The 21388-nt window shown below is 39.4% G+C and overlaps 1 pseudogene; it reads right to left on the reverse strand.

Annotated features, from left to right (window-relative positions):
- Positions 1-6604: 6604 nt before the first annotated feature.
- Positions 6605-7199, reverse strand: LOC140633332 (small nuclear ribonucleoprotein E-like; annotated as a pseudogene).
- Between the last annotated feature and the right edge of the window lie 14189 nt (positions 7200-21388).

The raw sequence follows: 21388 nt of genomic DNA on the forward strand, positions 1-21388 counted from the left end.
TTCTATCACATCACTCTCCAATTTGAGAATTGTCAATGGTCCCCTAAAGTCTATGGAATCAACTTCAGGCAGATTTCTTTGCCTAAATGCTTTCAATGGACTCATTCAAAACATTCTATCACTACATCCTAATTCAGCTTTACTCATGCACTCCTCCACACACAGTGCTGCCTTCCTTCTCTTTTTTTTTTTTTAACTTGCTATTTATAGATGTTCAGGATTTTCAAATTGTGAACCTTGAAGGTAGGGGAGTAACAGGAGAGGAATAAGGGAAGAGGAGAGGGTGAGGGGTGGGCTCCGCATTGGATTTCTGTGGAAGATTTCATGGGAAGAAAAGGGCCCAATATTAAAAAAACACTTGAAGATCTATGTCATTGAAGTTTCCAATTAACATTCATCTTTTCCACATTGACTCTTCCCTCTACCTTGAACACTGTACTCCTGGGTGTGATGCACTTGCTTACCTATTGCCTTGTGTTGTGCTTTTAATAAATTGGCCTCCTCGAACCCTATTTTTACATTTCTTTTGCATTCCCCTGGTATGTGCTTTCTCTTGGTATAAGAGTGAATAAACCAATGCACCCGTGAATACTCTAGCCTGCAGAAAATTTCTGTTTTTTAGGTTATGTTTTCAATCCTATTCTCCATTTTTGGCAACCATATAAATAGAAATAATATCAAAAGTGGCATTCTACCTGGGTTCCTGTGTTATATGAAAGTTGAGTCTATATAGATATTCAAGAACTAAGGGAGAGAGAGGACTGGTGAGAAGAACTGAGAATGTTTTCTCTGAAACTCCTCACTCACTGGGATTGACCTCCTGCCCTGCTCTGTCCTCTTCGCTCCCCCCAAGGTATACACAAGCCTGTTAGCTAATCTGTGATATGGAGTTTCAAACTTTGTATCTTACCTCCCTTAGGGCAGAATGGAAATCTCTTGTAAGCCCAAGATCTAATTTGGTAAAATTGTAATAATGTGAGTTTAATTGGATCACAAATATTGTTAGTACTTATTATTCAAGCCTATTCCTGAGCTATAAGAGGACATTGATATATCCCAAATTCCCAACCGGGAACAAACAACAGAGAGAACAAGTCCCTGCAGTGGCTTCTCCACTGAGCCCAAAAAACCACATCTGATAAGCTATGTAATTTGCTATAGCAATTTGTGCCAAAAATAAAGGCACACTTTTGCAGAGTCGCACATTTCTAAGAAAAACTGAACTCCGCCTCATGCTAATCCAGCTCCTTTTCTTTTCTCTTTCGAACTTGATGTTTGTGGCTAAAAACTACCAGGTTGCGTCTTTGTCCCATGCATCTATTCTCCTGGAGTCCCTTGGCCAAATGGCGATGCCCATACCCTGCTAGTGCCCCCAGGCCTCTCTCACTGTCACATTGAAACATGAAGGGTGAGCAAAGGCACCAGCAGTGGTCTGTTTTACAACACCCCAATAACATGATGTCTTTAACAGCACAGCAGATTCTTGGCTGATGGCCCTGGTTAAAGGAAGAGAGGCACAGAATCTTCGAAGTCATCAATTTTAATGAGTACGGCAACTATTCCAGTAAACTAGATCCCTTTATTTTTGTTTGCTTGACAAAGAAACCTGATACATCCAAGACATTTATTCCTTTTTAGTTCAGCACCAGGACAGGAACTCGTTTTTTCACCACCAGTATTAAGCCCCCAGTGGTGATAAAAATTCCTGTGCAGTCTTTTGGAGGCAAAGAATAAAAGAAGCTACAAGGGGGAAGAAAACACCAAAACAAAACAAAACAAAATACACACTTTTGAAAAAATTCAGGCTTTTTTTGGCTCAGAGTTTAAACATGAATTGTTTGAGTTCCCTTTCAAAGTTGGAGTTGGCCAATGTCTCTTATAAGCTTGGATAGTTTTGTGGAAGTTACAATAGAAATAAGAATTTTTATCTGCATTTTCAAAGACAAAGAATACTCAGTATGTGTGTGTTGTGTGTGTATAGAGGAAGATATGGGCAGATAAATTAATCCAGAAGCAGATGAGACTTTGCTTAATTTATTTATAACTTAATTATTAAAATATTTTGAAGAAATATTCTGAATTTTCTGGGAAAGTCACACTAGAGGTACTAAATAATTCCTAAGGTTCATAGTGAGATAAACAACAGGAAAATTGCTTGAGATGTTTGTGTATCAGAGAAAACAACAACCTGGCTTTTGCCTCTAATCTTTTTCATCTTTGTGCAAACTCAATGAACTCTCATTCCAGATCTGAAGGCAACAGGCAGGCATTTGTTTTAACTCCTTAGGTAAACTCATGTTCTAGAATCGTTAAAGTTGAAAGTCCTTGTACAATTGCTAAATTACACTGCTCATTAGTAAGGGATTCATAGTAAGAGCAAACTGTGCTATCTCTTATGAATTTTTCGATCAAAAGAAAAATCCTCTTTTCTGTTAAAAAATTCTTTAAATACAGGGGAGAAAAACAACTCAGAAAAAAATTACGCAAATGGCAAGGTAGTGACAGGGCATCTATCAAAGTGGCTCTGGAAATTCCAATTTTTAAAGTGCTATAAAAATATCATTATTAATGATGATTGACTGGGTTTTCAGAGCCAAGATATTTCAAGGCTGCTAAGTTAGAGTGGAGTGCAAAAGCGGGGGTGCTGAAATGGCTTCAGGGTTCCCTCACTTTGTTTCTTCATTGATTTTTAAGTAACATGTGAGCACACTCAAATTGATGATTTTCATTTTGAATTAGTTTGGCCTCTGTCATGGAGAGCCTTCCATCTTCTCCTGAATGTCAGTGTCTAATTCATCTTCATCAAGTCCCCCCGCAGGAAGATTTGGATCTTATTACTTTTTGTTTTACAGTTTTATCTTTTACAGGAAATGGGGACTCAGAGAAAAAGAAAGAGGAATCTACCCACTTTTCAGTCAACTTACCCAATGGGAGAAGACACACCTTCCCATGTGGATCTTGTAGAAGCTTCTGGAGGGGTCAGTCCCAGGAGGTGGGAGAGTTGACACCATGATCCAGGGCTCCTTTGAGATATTTTTTTGTTTGCTTGTTTGTTTTTGCTTCTCTCAGATTCCTGAAAAGTCTTAGTTTCCCATCTTTGTCAGTTGGATACCTGGTATCTTTGGTCTTTAAGGACCCAGATGTCCTCTCCTTTTTACAGATGGAGAGATGAAGGCTAGTTTAGACAACGCATACAGGACTGGCAAAACCATATTAGACTTTTGGTATGGTTAATTGTTCCCATGAAAGTCTTACATTTTGCATTGTTTTCAAGTCACTGCCAAGACTGAGGAAAATGACAAGGATGGTTTTGTAAGTGTAATGAAAATATGCGTGGAGAACATCACAGACAGATTGTCCTGTGTAGTGTTTAGGTAGGGCCCAAGGTCCAATTTGGGGAGCTTCCATGAGGACGTGGGGAAAAACATGTCAACCCTGACAGAAGCAATTGCTGACTGAGCAAAAATGTTCTCCTCTCTACTCCCTAAAGCTTCCTAACTCTCATCGGTCTGCTTTTAACCAGAGCCTTGGGGCACCCCACCTGAAGACTCACATTTTCTCTGGTCCCCGGGGAAGACACCAGTTTGCTCAGTGACAGTGTGCCAAACAGGGGGAAAAAAAAAAAGAAAAAAAAAAGAAAGAAGAAGAAGAGCTTCAGCAACTGCGAACCAGGAAATTTTTTGTTTGTTTGTTTGTTTTAAAACAAGATTTGCCAATCTCGCCAAGAAATTTTGTCTAAGTTACAGCCTGGCAGCCTTTCTAATCGCTCATCGTTCTTTTTCTGAATCCTGCATTTTCATGGAGGGGAGATAATCTTTGGCATTATCCTCATTGGCTCGGCTTAGCTCTCAGTCCCTTGGGGTCCTGTTGCCTCTAGAAACTTTCAACTTCTAAATCCAGTGCTGGCTCACCCAGGAAAGGAACAGGCAAATTGAACAATAAAATTCAAGCCGTAGCTTCCGTTGTGACTCAAGAGCAGAAAATGTTTTTAATGTCCAAGAGCACATAAGTGGCATTAATCATCAAGAATTTATTATTTCTCATTGGGGGCCCCAAAGAAACACCATTTTGCCCAACTCCATTATTATCTGGGATTTGAAAAGCTTTTCAAAACTAGTTGCCTGATTGGATATTTACCTAAGGTTGAGCGTTTCAGAAGTTCTTTCATAGAAATTATATATGCCCCAAAAGAGAAAATAGTGTTTTTTTCTTCCTTTCTTTTCTTTTTCATTTCTCCCTTGTGTTTCTCTTCCTTTCTTTAGTGACCCTTGCTGTGTCAGCCTTTCTATGCATGATCAGTTTGCTGTGATCTATGGAGAACTCCCACCTCAGGAATTTGAAGCCTGTGGTAAGTCTTTTTGTTTTTTGAGTCTAGGCTATAGATTACTTTTGTTTTGAGAAAACCTTAGGGGCTTGTAATATAGTCACAATTTTTTATTCTTTGAACTGCATAAATAAATTAGACCACTTTGTGGTGGAAAGATTTTTGCAAGCATAAGCTCAGGATACTTTTCTATTGTATCTCTGAAATATTAAGTATTTTTGGGTGTTCACACAATAAGTTGATAGGATCGATCCTTCCTTCCTTCCTTCCTTCCTTCCTTCCTTCCTTCCTTCCTTCCTTCTTCCTCTTCCTTTTCTTCTTTCTTTCTTTCTTTCTTTCTTTCTTTCTTTCTTTCTTTCTTTCTTTCTTTCTTTCTTTCCTTTTTCTTCTGACCTTCCTAGTGCAGTAAATAAACATTGAAAGAATGTTATAAATTCATCTGTTGGTAATCCTTAAACTGCATTAGAATAATTGATTTGGGGAACCTAGATAAATATTTATCATAACAAACCCACGTTTCTCATTTCATGTGGAAGGGAGCTGCATTTTCCTTCATGCACAGGGATCATATGAAAAGCTTATGTTAGAAGATAGAAGCTTCAAATCCATTCTCTGGTCTTGGGGGACATAACTTCTTGAGATAGCTAGACTACAGTTCAACTAGAATATTTAAGATGCAAGTAAGAATTTTTTTAAAAGTTTCTTTTTCTGGGTTAGGTTTAATGACTTTACTAGTGCAGAACAATGGAATTTCATATGCTCCATCCCAAGAAGGAACTAATGGAGGAAGACTATTGTATTTGTTGAAAGCGTATGGTCTGCTGGGCTCCATGTATATTCTCCCCACAGCCCTACAAGATGAGTATCATTATCCCTATTTCACAGATGAAGAAACAGGATCAGAGGGGTTAGGTGATCTAACCAATGTCAAACACAAATAAATAGCAGCTCTAGGAAGATCTATGTGACTCCAAATCCACGCTTTTTTTTTTTTCCATTATAACCTATTGCTTTCAAAAGGTGAGAAGGCTAATTTAACATCTACCATTACTGCCTGCCTACACAAGAAAACGCACAGAGAATACTAACTCTTCTAGTGGTCTGGCAACCAGAGGTGGAGGCCATTGCCTTTGGCTAACCCATCTCTCTAAGAATCTTGAATGTGAACAAAGTGTCTTCTTCTCACCGTATTGCCTGAGGGAAATGAGCAGTTCAGAGAAGCCACTCCAGAATTTTGGCCAGTTGCTGAGTGTTCAGGCTGAGGAGATGAAGCATATGCAAACACTGTGGTGTCAGGTGCAGTGAAATAAATCAGAATCAGCCTGAGCTTTCCTATGATCTTCAGCTGTGGTCTTTTTACAAGGCATTGAATCAAGACAACTTCAATTTACAGGATCAGAGTAAGTTCTTGTTGGACAGGAGTGGTTTTGGCCCGAAGTGTAGTTGTAAAATAGACTTACTTTCTGGCTTTCCATTCATAGCTTTTGTCTCTATTATGGAAATTCCCCTTCCATCAGCACACTGGACCTTCATACTCTTTCCACTTTCCCCTTAACACAATCTGATCTGGTGAGCTATCACCTGGAAAAAATCTAATCAATTATATCATTACTTGCAGGAATGACTCTGATGGTGGAATTTCAAGAATCAAGGGAGGCAAGTGAAGATGAAACTTCAAAGCAGCAAAGGTTTCTTAACACCCTTCGATGTTTAGGACATAAGTGACCACTTATTTATGAGCTGTTCATGGGTTAAGACTGATCCTAGAGGTTGATGGAAGAAGGCTAATGTAAGTGGCTGAAGGGTGCTTGACTAGAGTGTGCCTCTGGGGAAAACAAAAAACAAAAACCCTAGAGTCCTTTTGCTGGCACATTGTTGCTCTGTTATCTTCCAACACACTCTACTGTGGAGTCTGGCATTTGTATTGAAGCTGACTGTGGGGGTGGGGATTGCTGAGGTTGGTGGGGGAAGCATATTCTTTCCTGCAGCTGGCTTCTCAGCCTCTCTATAGGAAAGCCAAGATGATTCCTTTGGTCATTGTAACTTGGTCAGAGATCTTTCCTAGAGGAGAAAGAGTGATTGTGAAGATGGATGGCCTAGGCAATGCAGTAGAAAAAGGTAGCACATTTTAAAAAAAGTAGTCCACTGACTGGCTGTGATGACAGGGGAATCTAATGAAGTTTTCCTAAAGCTGTTTCCAGATCTGTGGAAGCTTTATCGAAGTCCAAAACTTTTGGTTGTAGAGTTCGGGAAGTTTACTGGAGTGCCAGCAATTTATCTCTCCTCTTACTTACTGTAGATACTTAGGGCAGAAGTACATTGCCAATTTATAACATAGAAGCGTCTGGCACTTTTTTTTTTTTTTAATTTTAAAATAAAAACAATCCCACAGCATTTATTGTCCTCTGGTAATAACATAAAGGTAATTAAAACAATACAAACAAGGGTTTTAGAACTATATTCCCAACAAAGGACATCTAAAAAAACAAACTACGTGGCCTTCTCAAGAATTTCTCACTTCACTGATCATTCTAGTTGGAGACACTTTGGAGCAGGGTAATATTATCTCCTTTTAGCATGATCCGACCCAGTTGTTTTCTTGACTTTGTTTTAGAATGAATCTCTTTGGCATCGTCTAATACAAGGTTCATGTACTCATCAAAACCAATGATACAGCCCTCTATCCGCATGTTTACTTGCTCATAAAGCCACACCTGAATCCGAGATCTATTTTGCAAGTATCTGAAGATGAATTTGATGGCTGAACCATCACCTTCTGCACTTTTTGGCCCTGGCCACAGTACGCCATGGTGGAAGCTGACAAAGACCGGTATATAAAAATGTTTTCTAAGACGGAGAGTTCTTCTATAGACATTTCAGAAGAAGCACTACTATTTTATCTAGAAGGTGAAGAAATACTTAGCACAAAGCCACCATTGCAATCTGTGGCAGGGTAGGTAGATGAAATGCTTCTTTTTGCTTGAGGGGTTGGCCAACAATGTTTGAGGTAATTATAACTTATTTCTTGCTTAAAGGAAAAGGTGAAAGGACTTGAGGAACACTTCTGTGTACTCCACACTGTGAGAAGGATGTGTTGAAGAACTAACACACAAAAAAAGCTAGATTAAAAAAACAAGGGGGAGGAGAAGGGAAATGTTTGTCAACAAGTAGATGTGATGAACTATCTTTTCCCATTGGTAGAAATTAGGCTTATTCATAGTTCTTTTTGATTTGGTTTTTAAATTTGCATCCTTCTGTTAGAGCATTGCTCTAGTTGTTTTATACCTATTTCTTTAAGTGTGCCTACCCCCGCTATGTTGTGAATTACATGAGGCCATGCATTTTCTTTTCTCCTATCCTTAGCATCAAGCTGGATACAGAATAGATCCTCAACAAGTGACTCATGAATGACTGAAATTATTTTTTACACTATAGAATTTTAGTTCTAAAACAGTCACTTCCCTGGGAATGGGACATCCCTGTGGGTCATCTCAGATAATTTAGGAGGTGAGTAGAAGTAATAAGCTGATCTGAGTAGGGCTAGATTATTGACTAGTTAAGGAACATAACCTCTTTTACCATAAATTGACAATTTGAAACATGAATATGATGAATTTAGCCAAAGATGATACCTTGAGGCAAAGAAGGTTATACAAAATCGAATATTATCACAAGAATAAGATTCCAGAAATACATGTTTCTAGCAGGGCTGGCTTCATGGGAGTGCAGCCTGTGTAGTCACATGGAATCCTATAGTCAGAGGCCCTGCATGTGGCCTATGGTGTCCGATTGCAGTCTTGAAATTCTTAATAAGTTTTGAACAGAGACCTACAATTTCATTTTTCATTGGACCCTGTGAATTCAGTAGCTAGTCCTGGCTACTAATAAGATGATGGGAACCATGAGGGCCATGATCAGAGAAGCTGCACTGGATAGTATCTGAGAAGAGCTAGGGAAGAAACAAGCATGGGTTATAAGAAGAACTCATCTTACTTTGCCTCTGAGTGTGTTGCAGGCACTGTACAGGGCGCATTTCTCAGGAGGGTGAATGATAGGGCCACTGGTCAAGAAAGGATGGGTATCCTCTGGGAGAGGAGTATTCAGGGAGTTAAAAAGGAAGACCCTTTTCTCTGGGAGAATGGGAAAGACAAAAAGGAGAGCTTGCAGGGATGGAAGACTGGGATAGTCTCAGAAAGAGGGAGGACATACCTGCAAACTCAGAATGAAATAACCTGAAGTGCAGAGAAGGAATCATTAGGTATTTCTATTCTCTATCCCCAAATAGGGCCCCACAGGAATGCCAGACTGATCAACCTGGGAAGCCCCACACCAGGGACAGACATTAGGATATGAAGTTGTAGAAGACACTAAAAATCCACAAAACTTCACCTTGGTTTCTCAGTATACTAGATGGAAAGGAAGCCAGTAATTTCATGTTAAGGAAAATTGCTCAGAAAACTCTTAGATTGGGATGCCTGGGTGGCTCAGTGGTTGAGCGTCTGCCTTTGGCTCAGGCCATGATCCCAGAATCCCGGGATTGAGTCTCACATCGGGCTCCCTGCATGGAGTCTGCTTCTCCCTCTGCCTGTGTCTTTGCCTCTCTCTCTCTCTGTGTGTGTGTCTCTCATGAATAAATAAATAAAATCTTATAAAAAATTAAGAAAACTTAGATTTCTTGATTTTGTGGGGTAACTTCTTCACATTTGTTGTCATTAACCCATCCACTTCTCCATAGTAATTAATAATACTGTCTTAAAATGGGAGGCCTATGTACTTCTTCTGGGCTGTAACAAGAAAGGGAGGAAGTGGGTGAGTCACACTGTACTCTGTAGAATACCCTAGGCAGAGCCTACCTTGGAAGGAAACAAATCATAGGACATAGTATAGAAGGGTACAACTTTTCTCCTTCTTCTATCTTTCTTTCTTTCTTTCTTTCTTTCTTTCTTTCTTTCTTTCTTTCTTTCTTTCTTTCTTTCTTCTTTTTTTTTTTTAAGGTTAACTATCTGGGGCCTATAAGGACCTTGACAACTGTGACACAGCTGAGGATGAGCAAGAGGAAATTAAGTTGCATGGAAGTTTATGAGGTTCTTCTCCTGGAGGGCAATTCCGGACATACTCAAATAGAGGCATTATCCAGCCTCTAACAGATTCCAAGAGATTCCTAAGCATTAAAAAAATGATGGAACTATTATCTCAATCAAATAAAACATACATACAGCTATTTGAACTCTCTGCTGGCTGGGAGGAGGTGGCTATGCATAAACCTGGCGTGGTCATGGGTCTATGTGCTGTAACTTTAAGAACAGGCCTCCAGATAGGATAGGAGGGTCTGCCATGATCACCAACCTCACTGATCCCTGGTACTCTGATGGTTCTTGTGGGAACAAAAGTTGTAGTCACAGGATCTGCATCGTTAGGAGCAGGAAGGAAAGGGAAAACATTTAAGGTTGGGTGGGACTTTTTTTGTTTTCTTCTGGTTTGTGGTCATGACTCTGGAAGAGGAAGAAAGCTAATAGCTGGTTACATAGAAGGTATCTAAAGGAAAGAGTTTGTCTTCTGGATCATGATAGGAGTGTCCGTAGGATGAACTACTGAAAATGGAAAAGGACACTGGGTCAAAGTAGAAAACAGGTTTAACAAAGATGAATGGATAAAGGGCAATGAGGAAGCCAAGACCAACTAACAAGTAGGTAATAAGGACAGTGGGCATGCCAGGAAAGGGTTTGTATATGGAGGTGGTCCTTAGTAATTGTCACTCTTTCATTCATTCAACAAATCACAGAGATATTAACTAAGAATGATATTTATGGGGGGCACCTGAGTGGTTCAGTCAGTTAAGTGTCCAACTCTTGATTTTGACTCAGGTCATGATCCCTACCAGGGTCATGGGATCGAGCCCTGCATCTGGCTCTGTCTTGAGCATGGAGCCTGCTTGATATTCCCTTTCTCTCCCTTTCCCTTTGCCCCTTTCCCTTCTCTCTCTCTCTCAAAAAAAAAAAAAAAAAAAAGAATATATATGACCTTAGGAAACTATATATGTCAACACAGAAAAGGAGGCTGCAAAAGAACTCAAAGTTTTAAACTCAAATGTTATTGAGAGGACTAAGTATTAATGGGATAATACTCAGCCTAAAAATATGAAGACAAAAACATACTTTGTTCAAAAACTGATATGATAGAAGGAAAATAGAGTAGTGCTATGTATAACTAAGGTGTACATCTAGATGGAAACAAAGGTCGAGCAAAAAAGAACTCAACCAATTTACTGTCATAAAATTATACATCACTTAGGCCCCTCAGGAAGAGGAAAAATACAGATATTATGTTTTTAGGGTTAAATGTCAGTATGAAGTAACCCTTTGCAGTAGTGAGAGAATTGATTATCTTTTGGAAAATTAATTTTGATAAAATTAAAGTACTTGATAAGGGCTTCACTTTTAACGTTCACATTTTTAATCCTCAAAATGATGTCTCTGGCAAGGCCAAATTGTTGTTGTTGTTGTTATTTTTTAAGGCCAAATTGTTATTGGTTTGTAACAAGATCAAAGCAAGTATTTGCATACTTTTACAGCAGTTTTGTCATCACAAGATTTTTATTTTATTTTACAAAATTAAAACTGATCCTTTACTGCAGATACTTGAGAGGCACTATCATAGTTCATGATAAAATAGAATTCATAAAATATACTGCTTTTTGGAATACAGCTCATTAGGAAAAGGAACCTAAAGGGGAAATGAAAGAATGGGGGAATTTGAGTATACATTTGGCTACTATCCCAATGGGATAAATGAGGAAAGTCATCTCAAAAGTGTGATTACATTAGCAGCTCTCCCAATGAGAAAAAGGAGTGAACCCTGTTTATTGAGAATCTGTTATATAATGGACAGTTCTACTTAAATTAACCTATTTAATCTTTATCCTTTGGATAAGTGAAACCATTCTAGTTTTTACGGAAGGGAGACATGAGACTCAGTGACTTTAATGGGTTGATGGTGGCCCCACCCAAATGATATGTCCACATCCTAATCCCCAGAATCTGTGAATGTATGGCAAAAGATGGCCATCTTTTATATGGCAAAAGATGTAATTAAGTGAAGGATCTTGAGAAGAGGAGCTTGTCATAAATGGGTCCTAAATGTAGTCACAAGTATCCTTATAAGGTAGACACACAGAGGAGATACCTTATATCCTTATAAGGTAGACACACAGAGGAGAAGAAGAAGAGGTGACAGGACAGTGGAAACAAAGATAGGAGGTGGTCATAAGCCAAGAAACGTCTGGAGCCATGAGAAGCTGGAGAAGGCAAGGACCATCCTCCCTAGAACCTTTGGAGGGATTGTGGCCCTGCAGACACTTGGTTTTGGCTTCTGGCCTTCAGAATTGGGAGGGAATAAATTTCTGTTGGCTTAAGCCACCTTGTTTGCAGTAATTTGTTACAACCACCTTAGGAATCTAATATAGTGACTTAAAGAAACTTTTGGAAAATGAAAAATCTATTATTTAATCTCTGGTCTAACTCCAAAGCCTTTTACTGCGACCTATCACATAGCAGCCTTCCAGACTTTATCATGCTGGGAACAGATGATGAGAAATATGTTGAAGGGATGGTGAAAGCATGGAGAAATAGAATGCATGACATAGTGTGATATACTAGGCAACAATGCTCATTCCTCTACTCCTTGTACTTGGCTTTCAAAGTCTGCATTCTCTTAGCTGAAAACTAAGTGTCATAAGCCAAATTAACAGTGTTATTGTGAGGATTGAATATGATGCCATATGTGTAAATGTCTTTGCAAATTGCAGGGCACTATTCATTTACCAATTACCAAGATGTTTCCGGCCTCCCCCCTACCCCTCCAGCCCCGCCTCCCCGACATAGACTGAAGAATTGATGTTGTCTCTGTCCATTCACTATCTGCCTGTTGTTGATGCAGTGGCACTGGGTTGCCCACCTTCCTGCCATTGCAGATGGCAATGTGAGCGTACACCTCTTTCTGGATACACCCTCCTAACATCACATGCCTGTAGCAGCAACGAGAAGCCCCTGAACTTGCTGAACAATTTCTTTTCTTTTTTAAGATTTTATTCATTTATTTTTAGAGAGAAGGAGAGAGAGAATGAGTGGGGGGCAGGGCAGAGGGAGATAATCTCAAGCAGACTCCCCACTTAATGTGGAGCCCAATGGGGGCTTGATCTCACCTTCATAAGGTCATGACTAGAGCTGAAACCAAAAGTCAGCTGTTCAAACAACTGAGCCAAATGGGTACCCCTGAGAAATTTCTATTGGAAATAAAATATCAGAGCTACCATGTCAGAAGAGAAGAGTTATTTCCAATAGATATTCTTTTTTTTCAGTATTCAGAGGGAGAATACTAAATAAGTCTGTTCAACAGGTGAATTCAAGTTTACTTGTTTCCTTATATCCTGCCTTGTTCCGGAATGGATTTAAGGTGGATTGCCTATTAATACCACACAAGATAAAATAAATATAAAGTGAAAAGTAAGTGGTGAGGAAAGTAGGACAAGAGGAAAACAAGACTCAGAAAACTAAAGGAAACCAGGAGTGGGTTAAAATGAGTGTGATCTGTAAGATCCCTCACCCTCACCAAGGTTGGCTACAGTGGTCCCTAAGCTTTCTTTTTTTTTTTTTTTTAGCATTAATAGAAAAAAAAGGGCTCTAAGTCAAGGTCCCTCACAACATTCCCTATGATGTGATTGGAGTCTCTCAGGGCACTGTCTATGGCAGAGCAAGGACCCAAAGATCTTGACATTGAGCATCACAACAATCATTTTCACCTGAATTGAAAATAAATCAGAAAAGCACAATAAAATTTGTGTCTCTGAGGAACATAACTTCCTGATGTAGTGTCTGATATAAACTAGCTGTAGAATTTATACTTGCAGAAACCATTGACAAACTAGCTGCACAGGATGACTGTAAATTAGATCCACCAAAAACAGTGACTTTGGTTTCAGCAACGTTCATCTGTGGCCCTTCTTTCTTGGCACTAATCAGGGCAAACTTGATCTGTGGCCACTCTGTTTATGGCAATAAACTCGGTGTGTGCTTAGAAGAGAATATCTATTCATCTCTTCCTTAGAACAGGAGGAAATACACTATTTGTAGAAAAGTGCCATTCAATTATTAAAATTCAAGTAAAAAAGAAGAGGCAGTCCAAGCACATGTCTGTTTTCACCCCACTGAACTTGCTACTTGAAGACTAATTCAGTTACTATTTTGGTGTGAACTGTGAGCTAATTCATCATGGAGAGCCCTATATGATGTTGCAATATTTAAAATAAAAGCATTTACAAGGACTGTATTACACCATTTTATAGTGAAAATTGATGGTGGTTACGTAATAACTGTAGCTGTTAATCCTCTTTAAACCTGAATTCTCGCTCTCTGTTCTCTGGCAAACTTTTTCTGCAAAGGGCTAGATAATAAAAATTTTAGGCTTTTGTGGGCCATGTATTCTCTGTTATGACTATTCAGCCCTGCCACATTGGTGAAAAACAGCAATAGACAATCCTTAAGCCAGTGGGTGTGGCTGTATTCCATTAGAACCTTGTTTATGAACACAAGTGGCAAGGGTGTTTCACCCAGAAACCACAGTTTGCTGGCCCTTACTCTATGATGTAGAACTGCCTGGTTTTAAGTCCTTGTTTGAGGTTCTCACCATATTCCAAACTAATTTCCAAGAGAAATTTTGGTTTGATAGTCTACCTCCCTGATGATGATGGGAAGGTTCCCCTTTGAGGCAAGATTTTACATTTTGAAATAGATCATTGCCACCGGCATGTGAGTTACTTAAAGTGTGGAACTCTTCATTGCATCAGTGAGATAGTAGAACCATGTTCTTGATTTCCAGTCTAGCCTCAGCCTTGATATATCAGTACACTACTGACTTGTCAAGAGCTGGCTAAAACACTGATAAGGGAAATCACATAATCATCACAATCATTAATTCATTAGTCTTGGTTTTAAAATTTTCAGCTTTGGGTGAAGCCAACATAGAAGAATATTTATTGACACATATACAATGTTACCTTCCGTCACCTACAAGGACCCTCACAGAATGACAGTGTGACACCACAACTTCATCTTTTATTAAGGATCATATATAACAGTGACCGTTTGGAGGACATATTTCCTCTTTCATGAAATTGCTGTTGGAGACACTTTCTTTTAGATTGTTTTGTGTTCTTTATGTGAAACTCTGTCAGGGATCCCTCTTAGAGTTTAGCACTATGACAGAGTGTGTCTATTGTTACACTTCCTGTAATTAACCAGAGAGAGCAGAGTATCTCCTCCTGTGTTGCCTTCTAGTCCAGTTTTTTAGCTGTTTCCAAAAAGCAAAGCTAAGTATATGTTCCATTGCACAGATTATATTTAGCCAAAGTTTCCTTACCCATCCATCTCCTCTTTTTCATTCTTGATCTCTTCATCTTTTTCTAGTTTTGCTGGATCTGATTGTACTAGCATCTCAATATAGAATATCATAGGTTTATAAATAACAAATAAATAATAAAATTTGAACTTGTTGAAAACATTAAAGACCACAAAAGGACATTTTCGTCTGTGTTTGAAAATAGAAGAACAAGGAAGTGATCACCAAGCTGCCTGTGGCAGATGGTGTAAAGATAACAGATCATAAAACTATTAAATTCGTATTTTGCCTTCAAATTCTGCAGCAAGGAATGTGGCCTGCAGGCTAGAGGGATAAAAACAAATAACTCCCTGAATTATTTTTTGGAATCCTTTTTGGTGTGGGGGAGGGACATTTTTCTTTTCTTTTACACCTTGTCTCATTGTATTTTCACTCTGTGAGGTAGTCACACTAGTTATAATTATCCTACTTTACGGAGGAGGAAATTGTGACTCAGCGTTAAATGACTTGTCCACATTCACAAACAATGTAAGGAGGCAGTTGACTGCCACTCTATGTAGATGAGTGGAAGTCAGATAAAGCCTGGTCACATTAAATGAGTTTTAGTTGTCATCACTGGGCGCAAGTGATGCCAGGCTGCTCAGAAGACTGAGGTGCTGGACAAAGAGTAAATACTCAAAATGCCCTTTTTGAATGAGTGAATAGGAACTGAGAACTCATCTCAGGAGTTACTGAGATACTTCAGAGACCAAAAGGTAAATGAATCAGGCTAATTTCAATCTATTTTTCAGAAAGAAGGATATATATTCCACAGTCCATCAATAGGTCAGCTATTCTCAGAGGTCATCCCAGAGAAAAAGCAAGAATGGATTTTTAAGCTAATGGGTTCATGAGCATTAACAAAGGAATGTGGTGGTTACTAGGAGTGAACAGAGGTTTATAAGGAATGTCATGTTATGCTGGCTTAATTTATTTTCTCGCTTTTGAAATAGAGCTACTTTAATAGATCAGAGGATTGAGTAGGAAAATGAAGTTTTCACAATAATATGAAAATAGAATGACTTGTTGAACACTTCCTCTGTGCCAGGTCCTATTTGCTTTATTTCATTTAGTCCCACAATAATTCTAGCAGGTAGGTAGTTTCTCTCTCTTGTTGCAGATAAGAAGCAGAGGATCAGTAAGAGCAAGTCATTTACTCAAAGTCGCATTACCAGTGAGTGACTGAGCTGGAAATGAAGCCAGATTGATCTGACTCAAAGCTGTTGATGGTAACTACTACACCATATTGTGTTGACACAGAGCAGGCTCATGAAATCTTGAGGCTAAGGGAAGCTAAGGTTATACAGGTTGGGTCATAATCTTTTAGGCCGATTCACAACAGGTGGAAAACAAAACTAGAGAATGTCAATTGATATTTTGGCCTTGATCAGCTTAACATTTGAATCAATGATTCAAAACCTGGGAGAAAAGCCAGTCTTATCACCGCTATTAACTAACATTTGCATAGTGTGTCCCATTTTAGGGAATACTTTCCCTAAATATTCTTATAGCTTGTCATACTCAATTCTCATGCTTTAAGAAGACTTATTACTAGCTCCCACACTGCGCCTCCCCACTCTACCCCCCACTTTTCTTTACAGTGAGCAGAATTGAGATTCAGAGAAATCAAATGACTCAATCAGAGTCATATGGTGAATAATCTGGGGACTTCTGTTTTTTGTCACACAGCAACAGATATGGAGTCATGATTAGAAATAATATCAAGACATGCAAATGCCAGATCAGAACCACTAAGATGAAATATGAAGGTGATGAATATAAAGTCTAACACTGAAGTAGAAAGTATGTTTTAGGTTGGATGTTCGATGTAAGCCAACATTTCCTTATGATTACTCACAATGCTAATTTAATCCTGGCTTAGACGAATGGAAGTGGGCCTATCTCACAACAAACAATATTCCCACTGAACATGGACCTGTTCAAAACATACACAGGACCCATATGTCCTGGACCCAGTATTTATCAAAAACTTGGGCTAAGTAGAGAGTACCTAGAGGTAACTACTGCGGAGACTGTGGGCTACATGTGATGATGGAGGGGGATGAGGAAATGAATAGAAATTCTAATTTGTGGCTAAATTTTGAGAATGATTATGTAGAAAAGGAAGCATAATATTTCTTCTGTGTTGGTCTAGGTCTAACAGATATAAGTGTCAGAAGGTCAGATTTTGTCTCAACATAAAGGACAAGTAAACTGTTCCCAATGAAATGAGCCTTGTTAGTGAAGTGTTAATGCTCTATCATGGGAAGAGTTCCCTCAGGGGCTTCATGGTCTCTCTTGCTCTTGGAGTCACATAAATAGTGAAATTATAATGACTTATGGCCCATCCAATGTAATATTAAGTGATAGTTTCTAAACATGCTCCAGGAGGGCAAGGAGGATTCCCAGTTTGATTTCCACTTAGCTTCAAGAAATGCCTGGAGTCTAATAGATACTCAATAACTCTTTTTTGAGATGAATTTCCAAAAGGGAGAGGAAAGGACCGGGGGCTAGTGGTGAAATAAGTGCCCGGATACATCCTTCCTGACGTAATTAACACTCCTTGGATCATCTTGCATGAGAGGCAATAGTGAGAGGTCCAGTCTCCAGCGTGTGTACTCATGGCTGCCCCTTTGCTTGGAATGTACTTCTCCTGGATTTTCCCCTGGCTCAGCATCTCACTTTAGTTAGGTCTGCTCAAAAGGTACTTTGTCAGAGAGACGTATATCTGCAGTAGCTACCCCTTAAACTCCATCACTGCACTGTACTTTTACCCTGTTCTATTACTTCCTAGCATTTTTCATTGCCTGATAATACACACCACACACACACACACACACACCACAACATCTTCTGTCATTTGAATGTTAGCTCCATGGTTGCAGAGATTTTATTTTGTTCTTGCTCGTTTATGGATTGAATTTTGTCTCCTTAAAATTTATATGCTCAGGTTTGAACCTCCGGTATTGCAGAATATGGTCTTACTTGGAATTGGGGTTGTTGCAAATGTGATTAATTAAAATATGGTCACACTGAAGGTGAGCCCTACTCCAGCATCATGAGTACACTTATAAAAGGAGAATTTTGGACACAGAGATGTACACACGGGGTGAGTGTCATGTGAAGATGAAGGCAGATCTGGGCAATGCTTCTACAAAGCAAGGAATGCCAAAGATTGCCAACAATCCATCAGAAGCTACACAAAAGTGTGGGACAGTTTCTTCCACACAGCTTTCTTAAGGAACCAAACCCGCCAACACCTTGATCTTGGCATTCTGGTGTCCAGAACTGGGAGACGGCACATTTTTATTGTTTAGGCTACTTGGCTTGTGATACTTTTTTATAGCAGCCCTAGCAAATTAATATACTGCCGTGTCTCTGCATCTAGAACTGTGACTAGATAGAGTAGGTATTCGATATATATTTTCCCAGTGAATATGGAATGAATGAATGAATGACCATATGTTACCTCTGGAAAGCCATCTATTTTTTTCCCTAATCATCCAAGTTGTCATTTGTAAAATGACATCCGCTACAGTCTAGAAGATTTATCCAGTTCTCATCTACTCTGCTGCATTCATAAAAAAGAACTCTTGTGGCAGAAAAATTGATCATATATTAGAAGTTATCAAGCAAGCTTATTTAATCTGAATCTCTATTAAAAAATACAGACATGGTTTTAGGGATGATTGAAATTTTAATTTGACCCAAGGCAAAAGTCTGAAATGAATAATTTCCTGAGTTCACTTTTAGATTTCAATCCTGTGTTTTTCCTTGACGAATTTATCTATTTATAGAAATCAGGTCAGTGAGATTGTGTGAGTTATAGGCAATGTGATTTCATTGCACCTTTTGGAGTAGAATCTTCCTCACCGAGGAATTGGGCCATCAGCAAAGAAATGGTGTAGGAATCATATTGGAGCAGAATATAGAAAATTGTCTTCATGGTTGAGAAGTTTGGGTGTGTCATTACCTGAGGCAATACTAAGTTTATCTATGTGCCTCCAAATAATGATCTTTGAAGAAGGAGCTGGATGAACGGGCAAGCAGAGCTCCAGAGAATGATCTGAAGGGACTAGGTTCGTTAGTTTGGATTCTCTCTGCAAAGCCCTGGCTGGCCAGAGTGAGCTTATGTTTTGAGTCCTTTTGAGACTGGCCTTGGTGGACTCTCAAGGCTGACTTTTTTTTTTTTTTTTTTAAAGATTTTATTTATTTATTCATGAGGGACACACAGAGAGAGGCAGAGGCATAGGCAGAAAGAGAAGCAGGCCTCCTGAAGGAAGCCTGATGCTGAACTTGATCCCGGGACCCTAGGACCACGACCTGAGCCAAGGTAGATGTTCAACTACTGAGCTACTCAGATGTCCCTCTCAGGGCTGATTGATAGAGGTTTTCCAGAAAGCTAGTCCACTCTACAGAGCTCTAGATCTAGTTCCCTTCGCTTCACTGGAGTGGACCTGCATTCAGAGCGCTTGACCCCTCCTTTGTGAAACTTTTTCAGGTGTCTTATTATTGAAAGTTGATACCCTCCACTTGGCCCTTTTTCCTTCTCCTCTTCTCAAACTCATATTTCCTGAGATGGCTCTTCTGTGTAGTAAAAGACATTGATACGTCAGTGTGCAAAAATGATTCACTGGGCCTGGGGAAGGAGGACACAGAATTTACCGTGCCAAAGAGGAGTTTGAATCATCTGCCATTTGTCGGCTGCTGGGCCCTATCGGGTGGATATTTATGAACTGGAATTTTAGTGCTTTTGGCTTCATCAACTCTTGGGTTCCTCTTACTCTCCTTACTTAGCTCAAGTCCGACCAGTGTTAAGAAGAAGCCCAGCACAGTGTTAAATATATGAAATCGAAATCAGCAAAGAGCAGAACATGCCTCTCAGTTTCCCATCCCTTCCCCAGTTTTGCAAATGGGTCAATAAAAATAGTGTCCTTGATGTGGGCAAAAGTGTAAATTAGTACAGCGAAAACTCAAATAGAAAACAAATCCCCAGAACAGAGACTATTTATATTTCAAATCTTTGGATTACGGAGAGCAGTTAGAAGAAATCTTAAATGTCATCTAATTTAACTCACTTATTTTACAGATTAGGAAACAGGATGTTCTGAGTAAGAGATCTCCTGACTTGCAGACCCTGTATTTTTCATGCAGCTCTATATTTTCTTATCTTTAGTTTAGGGTTCTTTTTTTTCTTTTGAAGTTTTCCCTGCTTGCATTATCTTTCTGCATGATCGAGGACAAAAGTATTTACAAAATAAGAAGGTGGATGAATTGACCAAGATCACAGAGCTAACAACTCCAAAGGACTTGGATGAGAGCCCATGTGCCCTGGCTCTGAGTTCAGTGCTCTGTGATTTAATTGAGCATTAAAGCAAGTTCAGTCTGAGTGAGGGATGGTAATTGTGGTCCATAGACTCTTAAGTAAAGTATATAGCCTAATATTTGTTATCAGTGTCTATGGCAATGATTCTAAATTTCTTTTGGAGGCTGGAGTAATGGTCCCCATTTGAGAGTCTGAGGAATACCAAAGGTCCTCTTCCCAGAAAAATGTACACACATAATTTGCACACTGTTCAGATGATTCACATAGCTCCTTAATTTGAGGACAGGCTCCTAGGAAATGAACTAATGTTCTGAATATTAATGTCTGCTCAAGTTTATTGAGTGCTTGCTATATTCCAGGTATTATTCTGAGGACATTGCGCATGCTCCATCATTTCATACATGTAACACTTGAAGCAAGTTCCATTCTCATCTCCATTTCACAGAGAAAATAGAAATATTTAGAGAACATCTGTTTGTTCAACACTATTTTATTTTATTTTTTTTTAAGTACCGACCGAAGCCAGGCATCATGCTTGATGCTAAGGATACAATGGTGTAAAAAAACTTGGTGCTGTGCCTGCCCTCATCATGCTTGGGATCCAGTGAAGCAGACTGATTACATGTTTACATAGAAATGTGGCATGAGGCAGACAGATGTGGGTGTTTTGGGCATTGATAATCACATGTACACATGTAGTGTTTGAAGAATTTAAAAAGGAATTCATGCTTGGACCACCAAGGAAAACAGGTGCAGGGGGGAACCTAATGAAGGGCTGCAGAAGAGAGGGGCGGGTATGCCAGACCCTGTGTGGAAAGTTAAATCCTGTGCTAGAGGTCAACTTCAAAGGATAGATCTCAAACTCAAAGCAGGTCCGTTTGCTCCCAAAGTCAACCCCTGCTCTGTTGTCATCACAGTTCCTCTAACTACACTGACTCCCGTGATACTTTATAACATCCGATCCTACTGTCCTCCATGCCTGTAAGGAGTACACCTTGATGTGCCAAGCTTCTCGGAACTTCTGTGGTGAAGGACCAAGTTTTAAAATTTTCAGTCTGTCACACTGTGTCCTGATACTTCTGTTCTTATTTTCTGCGGGGAATCAACTTGTCACTTCCTCCCCCAAAGCCTTAAACCCCAACTTTGCCCCCCAGGTCTGGATGGGCTCTAAGTAGGTACACAGAGGATCTTGGATTATCATGGGTTCATGCCTAGTTATTTCCTGCCTTACCCTAAATGTAGACAGATTGTGTGTCCGGACTGGTGCCTTAACTGGTGAAAAAATACTTTCTAAATCTACTTCTGAA

This window comes from Canis lupus, chromosome 1 (assembly GCF_048164855.1).
Source record: "Canis lupus baileyi chromosome 1, mCanLup2.hap1, whole genome shotgun sequence".
NCBI classification, from domain to species: Eukaryota; Metazoa; Chordata; class Mammalia; order Carnivora; family Canidae; genus Canis; species Canis lupus.